Source organism: Babylonia areolata, chromosome 4 (assembly GCF_041734735.1).
Source record: "Babylonia areolata isolate BAREFJ2019XMU chromosome 4, ASM4173473v1, whole genome shotgun sequence".
Lineage (NCBI taxonomy): Eukaryota > Metazoa > Mollusca > Gastropoda > Neogastropoda > Buccinidae > Babylonia > Babylonia areolata.
Window position 1 is genome coordinate 31,526,245 of NC_134879.1, and position 13,660 is coordinate 31,539,904.

Consider the following 13,660-nt stretch of genomic DNA (forward strand, 5'->3'; position numbering starts at 1 on the left):
AGTGAATTTTTCTTGAGCTGGGCAGTCCTGACATGATTGTGTGCAGTCAACTGGAAAAAAAGCAACAGTGTCATGTCATATCACCAGTGTTTTTGCAGTCTTCGTCATTCTAGCATTCTTCGTCACAACCACTCTGTGTGACGACTTTCAAGTTATTGTCTTTGAAGACTGTTTTCCTCTTGCCATAGCTGTACCTCACAGCAGAAGATGTGGAATTCATGCCCTCAGTGGCCTTTCCTGGGCAGTCTCATTGATAGCTCTGTCACCTTTGGATTTTGTCAGACTAACTGGTGAAGAATCCAACCCATGGACCACAGACAGCCAGGAAGATAGAAAACAGGTTCAAGTCAAATTCTTTATTCGGAAGGTATTTTATTGTATTTTGTTGTATTATATTACTGTATTAAAGAGGAATGTGGCAGAATGGTTAAGATGCTCCTCTGCCAATACAGAGTCCGTGAGGGTCTGGGTTCAAATCCCACTCACCCTTTCTCCCTAGTTTTGACTGGAAAATCAAACTGAGTGGTGGCTTGTCATTGAGATGAGATGATAAACTGAGGTCCCATTTGCTGCTGCACACTTGGCGCACTGAAAAATAACCCACGGTAACAAATGTGTTGTCCTCTTGTGAAATTCTATAGAAGAAATTCACTCTGATATGTACACAAATGTATGTGCATGCACTCAACGCCTAAGTGTGTTGGGTTATGCTGCTGGTTGGGCATCTGCCTAGCAGATGTGGTGTAGTGTGTATAGATTTGTCTGAACGCAGTGATGCCTCCTTGAGAAACTGAAACCTATTAATATTGTCACAACAGATTTCTCTGCGCACTACAATGAGAGCACCATCTTTTTTTTCTTTTTCTTTTTTTGTCCTGCAGATGTATTTGTTTTTCTGCCAAAGTTGATTTTTCAGCAGAATTTTGCCTGGGACAACAGATAAGCAGGGAACTTTTTTTTTCTTCATTCTGATTCAGCCCATGGTGATGAAGATGGGTTGCTTTGTTAGGTCTCTTTGCATTGTGTCTCCAGTGGTGTGGACCTGTCCAACATGCACACATGCATATGAACACACACACATACACACACACACACACACACACACACACACCTATATATATACACATACTCATTTTGGCTGCATCCCATTGCTCAGTCCTTGCAGTTCTTGACACACAGACACACCAGCAGAGTAGTGGCTGGGTCAGAACAACCTTCATACTGTGTGTGCTGATGACCCAAGTTAGGTTCACAGCACCCAGGTAGAATGCAATGGCTGCACAGGTATTGAGTGTAATCTTACCCCAAGGTTTGTAATAATGGCAGCTGTGTGCATGCTGACGGCGGGTGGTTTGGCAGGGAGGGAGAGAGAGAGAGAATGGAGTTCACTAAGTAAATAGTGTGGTGGGTCATTGTAACCAAACTCACCCTTTTCTCTGCCACCTCCCCTCACCTCACACCTCACCCCCTCCCCCTTTCAGGACATGCAATCATGGTGATCACTTGTTTTTGGCCTCACCTTCCCCCTTCTGTCCCCCCCCCCACCTCCCCCAATCACTATCACATGCATATCCTCTTGATTGCCTGCTTGGGTGACAGCATGTCTTTGAACTCTTTCTTCGTCAGGAGGTAAGCGTGTGTACGTGTGTGTGTGTGGTGTTTTCACTTAAATCATTACTGCTACTGAAGAATCTACAAACATGGCTGTCGTTGAAAATGTGTATGTGTGTATACTTTAAAAAGTTTTACATGTGTGTATATTATTATGAATACTGGTGTTTAGATATGTCAATTCGTCTTTTTTTTTCTTCCTTTGGGCATTGTACTTTCTCAGTATTGTTGACTGTGCAGTAAACTGTCAGTCTGGTGGTGTTTTTTTTTGTTTTGTTTGTTTTTCTTTTCTTGTTGTTGCTGTGTTGTTTTTTGTTGTTGTTGTTGTTGTTTTTTTATGTATATATATATATATATATATTTAATCTTCTTTATATGTTATGAAATAGAAATACCCTTGCAGATGAATTGCTGTTGTAGTACCCTGCTATAGTTTAATGTGTTCATGCTGTATTTCTTCTAAAGTGGTCTGAATGAACTGTGCAAAATTCTGGTAATGATGATGATGATGTTTTTCATTTGAGAAATATAACTTTCCAAGCAAGGGAAAAAACAACAAACAAACAAACATTGTATTTATAAGATTGTATTCATACAAACACCAAGATTGACGTAAGATAACATTGTATACACGAAAGAAAAAGAAAAGAAGGAGGAATAAGAAAAAGGGGATACAAGTTAACGTCAGCCCAATATCCAATTTTGGGCAGATGTTGCATCCACTGCTACTGTCTCCTTTAAAGACATGACAACCTGGATTGATGTATAGGACAGTTAAAACTTGTATGTCACATCCACATGGTGGCATCTTATGAAGGGTGCAAATGCTCCAGAGATGCTTATGAAAGGTACACGTGTACCATGGATGCTTATGAAGGGTATACATGCACACACATACACACAAATGCACACACACACACACACACACACAGAGGCACACCTGTTCGTTATGTTCATCCCACAGACACAGGAAAGTTCTCTTCTGTGAATTTGTGCACACACACACACACACACATACACACACACACACACACACACCATAGACACATACAGCACCTGCACATGTGTGAACGGCCACACACATACTCAGGCCTCCACCTTCCACACACTTTTAGAATGACACATGCATATCCACCCACACACATAATAACTTTTCCATCATCTTGTTGTGAATGCAGCCTGACACTGAAAGTAATTCTGTCTACTATCTGAGATCCATATTATTATAATTTGTCTGATATATAACATGCAATAATTCTGACTGAATCAATGAACCTCTCACAGAAAATTGAAAGTAGGATGGGGAGTCCAGAATGGCATCGCATGTGCAGCCTCCAGCTGCAAACACATGGATGTGCTGCCCTGGACATACAGGTGTCAAGGAAATGATTGAGCAGACAGGCTTCATGGTAGTATGATGATAACTGTAATGTTTGCGTGGTGTTGGCAGAACACAGCAATAAACAATAAATACCGAAAACACAGGAGGACGGTTGGCAGGTCTTTTACTTCATTTCGCTCTCGCTCTTCAAGTGACGTTTTTTTTTAGCTATGATGTCATGATAGAAGAATATTGCGTCATAACAAAGGGAGATTGTCAACTATTTACTTTCGCTTCTTAACATTAAGCTACGATTCAGTCATGGACACAACATTCCTCTCTACCTTCAATTAATTTTTTTTTTTTTTTAAGTAAATAGGATGAAATATTCTTAAGTCAGTTAATCTCTTTATCTTAAACTTATAAATCACTCTTATGATTATAATTAATTGATATGGTGCTTTTATAAATATTGTCTTTTAAAATTTTACGCCACAGCTCTGCAATCAATGTACTGTCATACTGATTAGCAAATGTCAAGTCACTTTGCTGGTGAATATCAGAGTTCTTGATATATCAGAATTCAGGAACATTTTTTTTTTTTTAATTCTAAAGTATCTATTTATCTTAATTAAGTAAATTCTTGCGGAATAATCAGTTCATAAGATTATATCACTAGAACCGTCAGAATAAACTTTCAAAACAGATAAAGTAAAACTTTCCTTTGAAGTTCTGTGTGAGTATGCATGTGTTTGACTGTGAGTGAGTATTCATGGCTTATGCGAAACGCAACACAAATAAAATAAAACCAAAACACTTTAGCCTGGAGCAGCAACATTCAAATCACATGGTCAGAGTCTTGGGTCACTGAAGCACAAAGTCCTTCAGTCGTTCAGGCAGTCGACGTTTGCGAGTTGGTCTGACCATTTGCTGGGCTGGAGTTGGAGGACCAGATATAGCAGAATGAAGACCAGGTGAGACGGTGTGGTGACTGGTCGTAGGTGTCGGAAGGCCAGTGACAGGTGTTCGTGGACCGTTCATGGGAGTGTTGTGACCAGGCATTGAAGTGTCATCACCACCAGGAGCTGAAGTGCGATGATTAGGTGTTGGGTGATGAGCAGGCTGTGAGGTTGTTCGCTTAGGAGTTGATGGATATTCCTGTGTTGGGGGCACCTCACATTCCTCTTCCTCCTCTTCGCTGTCTGTACTGTCTTTGTGGGAGTCTGGGAGAATGCGTTTGAAGAACGACGAGTTCGTGGTAACTTGCCGTGAACCACGCTGGGCTGTGAGCATGGTTCCCTTCTTCTTGATGATGGTGTATGGCTTTGGGTTGAAAGGAGGGGTAAGCTTGTTGATCTTGGGTTGTTTGATTAGCACGTGATCTCCAACTTGAAGGTCAGAAGGTGTGACGCGTCGCTTGGCGTCAGCGTATGATGCCATCTTCTACTTGCTCTTTGCATCATGGAGAGCAATGTAGGGGTGTGTGGGGGAAGGGGTGTTGATGACGTCAACTACAGGAAAGCCAGTGTTCATTTTTCTGCAGTTCAGAGCCTCAAAAGGGGATATATTCGTGGAGGCATGAGGAGTCGCACGATACTGCATCAGGAAAACTTGTAACTGTGCTTTCCAGTTCACGTTCCCTGCAGTGGCAGCTTTGATGTTTTTGTTCAGAGTTCTCATAAAACGCTCTGCTTCACCATTTGCTTCAGGCCATAAAGGAGTGATTTTCTTGTGCTGGATTCCCCGTTCTTCAAGGAAAACACGGAATTCTGCACCATTACACGGTGGGCCGTTGTCTGTCTTGATCACTTCAGGAAGTCCTTGGCGTGCGAAAATGGTTTCTAGTTTGGAAATCACAGTCTTGCAGGAGGTTGAGCCAATAACTTCCACTTCTGGATAGCGACTGTATTCATCAATGAGGACTAGGAGATAGTCACCTGAAGGGAATGGTCCGGCAAAATCCATTGCCAAACGGGACCATGGTTTGGAGGGTAGTGGGGTGGGAAGTATGGGTTCTCTGTTGGTGGTACCTGGATATGAAGACTGGCAAGGGATGCAAGCCTTCACTGTCTCTTCAACAAGTGCGTCGATGCCAGGAAACCAGACTTTTTCCCGAATAAGTTGTTTTGTCCTGACAATCCCTTGATGAGATTGATGAGCGATGCCAATGACTTTCTGCTGAAGTGACTGTGGGATGACCAGTCGATGGCCACGCAGCAAAAGTCCATCGTGTACAGAGAGTTTGTCTTTGAACAGGACAAATTGCTTTAAATCAGGAGAGTACCACTTCCCTGTTTGTACTGCTGAGATCACTTTCTGTAGGATTTCGTCTTGCTGGACTGCTTCCCTAACTTCTGTTTGAGTCATTGCCTTGGGAACACAATTCTGGGTGATGTATCTGATATATGACTCTGATGCGTTCTCTCTTCTGGGTTCAGACGTGGGATGTCTGCTGATGAAGTCTGCTGGATTTTGTTCGTTTCTGCCAGGACGGTATTGTAGATCCATCTCGTAGGGCAGGAGTCGAAGTCGTAGACGTTCAATTCGAGCAGTTGCAGGCTTCTGGTTCTTCAGTATTCCAATGAGAGGCTTGTGATCTGTGTGCAGCACAAATGGAGATCCAAAGATGTACAGGTGAAAGTGTTCAACACCGAAGACTATCGCCAGCATTTCTCGTTCTGTTTGTGAATATCTTTTTTCCGTATCTGTCAATGCACGACTGGCATAGCAGATTGGTCGGCCATTTTGGGTCATGATGGCTGCAAGGCCAACTGGACTGGCGTCTACCAAGATGTCCGTTTGCTTGTGGGGGCTGAAGTAAGCCATGACGTGTGCACTAGTCAGTGCACGCTTCAGTTCATCAAAAGCCTTTTGTTGAGGGGTATCCCATGACCAAGCAACGTCCTTCTTTGTAAGCTGTCTAAGGGGCTCTGTGATGGTAGCATAGCCTGGGATAAACCGAGCGACATACTGTGTCATTCCAAGAAATGACCTCACATCAGCTGCGGACTGGGGGGGCTGGGCGTTTTCGATGGTCTGAATCTTCTCAGGGTCTGCTGATATACCGTTCTGGCCAAACACATGGCCAAAGAAAATGAGTTCGGTCACTGAAAAGACACACTTGTCTCGATTCAGCTTGGCTCCAACTTCATTCAGTCTGTTCAGGGTTCTCCGAAGACTTTCATCATAGTCAGCTTGCGTGACACCATGTACAATGATGTCATCACTCAGGTTTTTGGCCCCTGGAATGTCTTGCAAGATCTCAGCAATGGCGTTTTGAAAAATTTCAGCTGCTGCATTTACGCCAAATAAAAGTCTCTTGTAACGCCTCAAACCGACGTGAGTGGAGAACGTCGTGATGTATTTGCTGTCAGGGTGCAGCTGTAGTTGGTGATAAGCGCCTGATAGATCTAGTTGGCTGAAAACAGTGGATCCGTTCAAGTCAGCAATCAGTTCATCTATTGTCGGCATAGGATGCTTCTTTCTCTGAATAGCCTTATTTGCCTCCCTCATGTCGATGCACAGACGGACGCCACCATTTTTCTTGGGGACTACCACAGTTGGGGAAACCCACGGAGTTGGACCTGTCACTTTCTCGATGATATCGTCTTTTTCTAGGCGTGCAATCTCTCGTTCCACGTCTTTGCGTATGTGGAAGGGGATACGTCTGTGGCGTTGATGTACCGGCTGAACAGATTCATCAATGTGCAGCTTGACTTCCATACCTTTGATCCTCCCCGGTTCTCCGTCGAAGAGCGATGGGAAATCGTCAATGACGTTGGTTGGTATCTTGGAGGCCAGGGCAAATTGGATTATGTTGAGTGCTTGAGCTGTATCTGCACTGAGGAGGTTATCAGTGTTGCCTGTGTCAACCACATAGAACTTGGCAAGTGTCTGTTTGTCTTTGTAGGCAATGTTTGTCTGCATGTAGCCTTTGACTGGAAGGGGAATTTTCGAACCATAGGCATAGATTTTGGGACAAGGTCCATGTAATGTCTCTTTATTTGTGAGCCTCTTGAAGGTATCGACCGTGACAATGTTCACTGTTGCCCCGGTGTCGATGATGAAGCTGGTCAAAGTGTCACCCAGGTACACATTAACTGAAGGTGCCTTTGATGCTCGCTTGCCAATGCTAAATATTTCTTCACTGGAACTGTCACTGGGCACATCATTATGAAGTGTGTGTGTATACTGATTGTCAATGTGCCTAACCCTCTGTTTCTGGCCAGACTCACAAACACGGGCGAAATGATTCAGTTTCCCACAGCGACGACATTCTTTTCCCTTCGCAGGGCAGAGTGTATGCGTTGTTGATCCACCACAGTAACGGCACAGAGCAGCACCATCACTGTCAAGATGTGAAGCATGGCGACCTCTTCCATGTCTGGACCTGGAGCCGCGACCATAGGTAGTGCGACTGTGAGCAGTATGATCACGACTGGAGTTGTGACTTGTATCAGCTGAAAGTTGATGGCCAGGACCCTTGAAGCGTTGGCCACGTCCCGGACGATTGCCTCTAACTGAGTAAGCAACACCATGGGCCTCTTTGTCTGGGAGTGCACTGGCACTGGAGATGGCATTGGCACTGGCATTGACAGTTACTGAGTTTTCGATAGCAGAAGCTCAACTTCAGCAAGTTCCAGACTGCGAGCTTCATTGAGTATTTGTTGTAGATTGAGGTCATCCTTCAGAGCTTTGCGTCTCACCCGAGAAGATGTGCATCCTTGAATAATTTGGGATAAAATCTCATTGTCCATACTGTGGAACTCACAGTTCGCTGCTAGACTACGAAGTCTTGTGTGAAAAGAGTCAGTTGTCTCACCTTGTCTCTGTGTGGCTTGTCTGAACTTAAAAGTTTCAAATGAAATGTTCTTTTTGGGTGTGAAATGAGTCTTCAGTGATTTTTTTAACGTTTCATATTCATTGGCCTGCCCTTGATCATTTACTGCACCCACACCTTTTTGTTCATCAGTCATTGTGTCGTAAATTTCATAAATGTCCTCACCGCCATAGTGGAGGAGCATTGCCTTCTTTCTGATATCTGTGTTGATGTCCATTGCAGTCAGAAGATTATCTAATCTATCTGCCCATTTTTGCCACCGGGTCCCTGCTGTGTTCTCCTCACCATGCACAACAAATTTTTCAAATGGGGGTAAACCTCCAGCCAGTCACTGAGTCACCGAGTGTTTTAAAAAAAAATATTTTGGGTTCGCCCACTTCGTGACTGGACCGTTCAGCACACCTATTTAACGATAGGGAGCTCATGATGCGAATTCAAGCTATCTCGTAGCTTCCTTGTCGCAATATGGGTTCAAAGCTATCTCGTAGCATCCTCGTCGTCAGATGTAATGTTTGTGTGGTGTTGGCAGAACACAGCAATAAACAATAAATACCGAAAACACAGGAGGACGGTTGGCAGGTCTTTTACTTCATTTCGCTCTCGCTCTTCAAGTGACGTTTTTTTTAGCTATGATGTCATGATAGAAGAATATTGCGTCATAACAAAGGGAGATTGTCAACTATTTACTTTCGCTTCTTAACATTAAGCTACGATTCAGTCATGGACACAACAATAACGGCAGCTTACAATGATAATGACAGCTTACAACTTCAAAGTTCTGGCAAGAAAGGTAGAAGAGAAGCGCAAGAACGAAGAACATGCCCATCATATACTTGACTGACTCAAAGAAAACATGGACTGAAGAAACAGTTGCCTATCACAAAATCCTCAAAATCAGGTGTGTTACTTGTAATAATGAGTTCTGTAAAGGTGAACCAGCAATCTGTCAACTGATTACACGTAACTGATAGGATAAACAATCATCATCTTCCTTGGTCTCTACACTTGACTCTGTAATTAGGTGCATCTGTATTGCACTACAACTCAAAATGTGTTTGAGACGCGAGGACGTCCTACTTAAAAAAAATATATATATATATTTTTTTTTTTAAAAGTCAATATTGGCTGACAACCTTAAGGTCAAGGTCGGTTGTGGTGAGTGCTTGTTACACTCCTTTATATAAGGGCATGTTCAGGGTTTGTATGGACTGTTAGGCAGCTCTGATCAAGTTCAGCGTTGAAACATTGGTCTGTGTCTTAGTTTTGATCCAGTTCGGAGTGGGTCTGCAGCAGGTGACTGGAAGGTTATTGATTGGTTGCTCTGAAAAAGAGGCCTTTGACTTGTAAGTAGTGGTGAAGTCAAAAGTTGTGGAAATTGAGAGGCTGAATGTGAATGAGGATATTAGTTCGAACATGATTATTTGGTTCCCTCTGCATATGTAAAGTACTGTATTGTATTATGTTTTGTCACAACATATTTCACTATGCAAAATTCAGGCGAGCGCAGCACTACCTAAAACATTATTAAAATTTTTGGTTTTGTCTGCTGTATTTGTTTTCTGATGAAGTGGATTTTCAGAAACACAACAAATAAGTGAAGAGATCTGAATAGTTTCAGTTTCAAGAAAGCCTAAAAATTTTTTTATTTTTTTTAACATTGTATGTCAGGAAGTAGCCAGTTTATCAGATGGTCATATTTGTCATACTTGGTCACTCAGTTTGGCATATTTTCATGCATTGCTTTACAGAATGAATTTTTGTATATCTACTAGATCTCAGGTTTATACATTCACACACACACACACACACACAGACACACACACACACACATATGTACACACAGAGCCCTGTCTCCTTCCTTCAAAGCCTGGAAACCATGCACACTTCATTAACCCAGCTATGGTTGATGAGATAGATACAGATGAACCCAAATATCGACTGATATTCGCATTTTAGAATTGAACATGTCAAACCATATTCATAAATCATGAAGAATGAGAATGCTCAAATTGGCATTAACACACACACACACACACACACACACACACACGGAAGATGTGTATCTGCAACACATATCAGTCTTCATGTATGCATAATTTTATGTATGAAGGGGGAGTAGGGAGGGGACATCCCACACTCAGTGCTCATGTGCCACCAAAAGTTCAGTCCTGTGCTAGCTTCTTTTCATATTTCTAACAGTTAACATACATACTGAGTGGGGGCGGTACCAGGGGATATGGGCAGGGCTTTACTGAAAAGGTGATTAAAATGTGATTTAATGGCCTTCCATCAGCTGTGGTCCAAAACATAGTTGGCCAGTGTGGTGGCCTTGACCTTTGCAATGACGTCATTACGGAGAGGCAGGTTTCGGTCAGTGACGTGAACAAACTTGTCAGTACCGCTGCATCCAAGAAAATTTCGGCCTCCAAGTTATCCCTTGCCCACTCACACAACACCCTCGCAAAACCGAGCAGCAGGTGTCGGCCAGTTAATTTTCGCGCGCTCTTCCTCTTCAAAAATTAATGTGCAAATCGGTCACGCCCAACCCCCCCCCACACTTTTTTTTGTAGCAGACGACAAACTTCCACAGACTGGTTTTCAGAACTGTATTTTCCACTCTGGTACAAAAGAAGAATGAAAAGGAACCAATTGCTTGTTTCCCGTCGACGATATTTCATAAATGTGGTCACATATTAAACTGACAGATACTTTTGATGAAATCAAGAGGGAGCATAGATACGAAACAATGCGGACTGGCTCTGTGCCGGAAGGAAAGTGGGTCAAGTGAGTGTGGCAGGCGGCTGACTCGGATTTTGGCTTTCCACGTGGACATTGCTTTGTTTGCCGATAACACAAAACACTCCGGAGCGTCTGAGCTTGGGTGAGAACTCGCCTCAGTGTATGACACAAGTTCATTCCACGGGTAGTTCGCTTGAGTGAAGTTTTCAAGTGAAAGAGATGATGCAATCCATAACACTTCGGCTTGTCATCTGTCAGTTGAAAACGCTCAGGATGACTAGATTCAGCTGGTGGCTTGTTTCTTTTATTCTTTTGACACGTTGTTTATCGATAGTACATTGACTTTTGACAGTCTTGATATAGCTTGGGCTGTGCAAGATCGGTAGGTTGATTTGCTTGGCGTACTTGCGGCTAGAGCGGCCGGGCCTAGAGCTTAAAGAATGAAGAATATAACAAAGTTTCTTGCAGAAGTGTACTTGCGTAGCCCGCCCAACAACAACAAACAAAAGAAAAAAAATGGAAGAAGTGAAGATGAATATTCGATGGGGACATAAAAAAAACCGAGAGGTCTCGGCAGATGACTTGCCAGTCCCTATACTACGACTACTACTACTTAAGCTTTGAAAATTATTGTTTTATTGTTTACTTACAGATAACACATTACATCAGGTCTACACACATATGCAGCACACACTCATACAAACAGGCTGTTGGGGGAATTACTTTTAATTTCCTATGCCTCATATTGGGAGTGGGAGGATACAGATATATTAAGAAAAAGTTTTGTATTTCATAGCTAGTGAAAGTGAACACAAACTAACAAAGACAAGACTGAGGTTGTACACTAGATTACACTGAGTCAGAACAGAAATAGGGATTCTGACATCAAAATAACTTATTTGCAGTTGCAGCAAGAGAGGAAATTTCTAGCAGAGAAAGTTAAACATGGAAAGTTCCTTTTGTGTCTTTATCCCCTTTGTATCTTTTCATTGAATATTCAGATGGATTCAAAATAAATTGCTGTCATTGAAAATGCTTATAGTTTATTTGTGCTTGTGAAGCACACACATAGTTATCAGCTCTGGCTGAAGAAAACTACATCATGTCGACATTTAAATTCCAGTCTCATTGATGTCATACTGAAGCAAAATTCAAGTGGATAACTTACTGGGTGAAGTGACAGAGTGTAGAGCAATCTTTCTCTTCATTTATAAGATTTAGTTATTTTTTAAACATGGACCAATCAACCCCGTGGGGATGCTGAGGGTCTTTCAGTATGAACAGCATCCCTACCTTCTGGAAATTCTGTGCTAGAAATTTCCTCATTTCTGGCACTCTTTGTTTTTGCCTTTTTTCTTTCTTCACTGTTGTTTCCTTTTTCAGCCTTACTAGTCCATTCCCCTTTCTTTTTTCAAGCAAGCCTTGACACTTTTTTTTTCTCTTTTCTGCGGTCTATGATGAAGTTGAACTATCTGTGCCGTTTTGCTCTGGCGATTAGGTAGTGAGGTGTAAACACTGGGATGGGCACTAGCTGCCCATTCTGCAGTGTTATTTGCCTATATGGCCTTTTTTATGTATTTTTTGTTTGGCTTTGAGGTATTGTGTTTTGTTGTTTTTTTTTTTTCCTTTTTTACGATTTTTTGTAATCTGGGGATGATAAATTAAGCGGAATGGCTTGAGTCTTCTGTATTGCCTAATCTTATTTGTTGTAAGGAGCTAAAGGGTTGGGATACTGTGTCATGAACTGTTTTAACCGTTTGAGCCCTGACCACTGCTTTACCGGTGGTGGGGAGGGGTGGCATAATGCCTGGCCACCGGTTGTCGTGTTTTGCTATTGGTTGACTTATATTGAAGAGCCAATCAGGAAAACCGTAATATTCTGACGTCAGCGAACGTAGTACCAACATTGCTGCACCTTTTCAGTGTTTTGTCCATGTGCTTTGGATAAAAAAGATCGATTTCTACCATGAAGCGTGCAGAGTCTCAACCTGACACGCCTCCTTTGATCAACTGATTCTGCATGCTCAGATTCATTTTCAACATCACTATCTGTAGCAGAATCATCCGATTCGAATTCCACCTCACTATCAGAGTAATCATTGTCATACTCTACTTCCGATAAATTATCAAGCATATCAGTTACTTGCTGCGTTGTGTACAGTTGTTTTCTCGCACGTTTTGTCCCTGATTTCTGCCCTGATGGGCCAGGTTGAGACTCTGCACGCTTCAAGTTTTACGCACCGCCCAACCGGTGGCTGGGCATTATGTCATTTTTCTCTGCCACCGGTAAAGCGGTGGTCAGGGCTCAAAGGGTTTAATACCAATTATTTGCAAATTTTGGCTCAGGAGCTCAGGCAGAAGGGTTAAAATTGCTCAGGAACTCAGGGCTCAAAGGGTTAAGGGTTTGTCTTAGTGTTTTTTTTTTTTGTAGATGTGACAGTTTTGTGTTGGCGTGGTTGAGCATTTATGGTTTGACAGTCCTGATATGGCCCTGTGTGGTCGGCTGGACTATAACCAGTATAAGCAACAAGAATAAGAATAACTTGGACCAATTATTGAACAACTGGGTTCTGTGTGATCTCTTCCTGCAGGTTGCACCAACCTGTAGGCTGCATATAAATGCAGTGTTATGTTCAGATAATAGCTTTCCAAATTGCCCTGAGAAACACCAAAATTGCTGCCTTCGTCTCTGGTTGTCTGGAGACCCACCCAGTTGAAATGGAGGTTATTCCTTGTCAAACCATACTCATTCACTGTGGTCAAATTTTTCACATTCTACATGGTTCTTAAAAAGGTTTATTAATGTGTGCGTGTGTGCGTGCATGTGCAGGGTTTGTGTGTTGAGAGTGGTTGTTTGCAAGGAAATGTGTGGATGTTACATCAAGAGAAACTTTGAACAGTATGATTCACAGCCAGATGATTTAGAATCAGATCAGTTTTATATGCACTGGACTCTATTTATCATTTACCTGAAAATTACAGACATATTTTATGCTGATGTGTAAGACTGTCGGAAATAACTGAAGTTTGATCAATGAAGGTTTCTGTTATTTTGATTTGTTATCAAGTGCTTATATATATATGGTGGGGGTGGTGGGTGAACACAGCTTTAATGATATTTGAACAAATACGCCTCTGCCACAAACAGC

The 13,660-nt window shown here is 42.4% G+C and overlaps 1 protein-coding gene across 2 annotated transcripts in view; it reads left to right on the plus strand.

Annotated features, from left to right (window-relative positions):
* The window catches only part of LOC143281064 (bifunctional glutamate/proline--tRNA ligase-like), a 65,676-nt gene that overhangs the window by 39,880 nt on the left and 12,136 nt on the right, over nucleotides 1-13,660 (plus strand). The gene's annotated exons all lie outside the window — the stretch shown is intronic.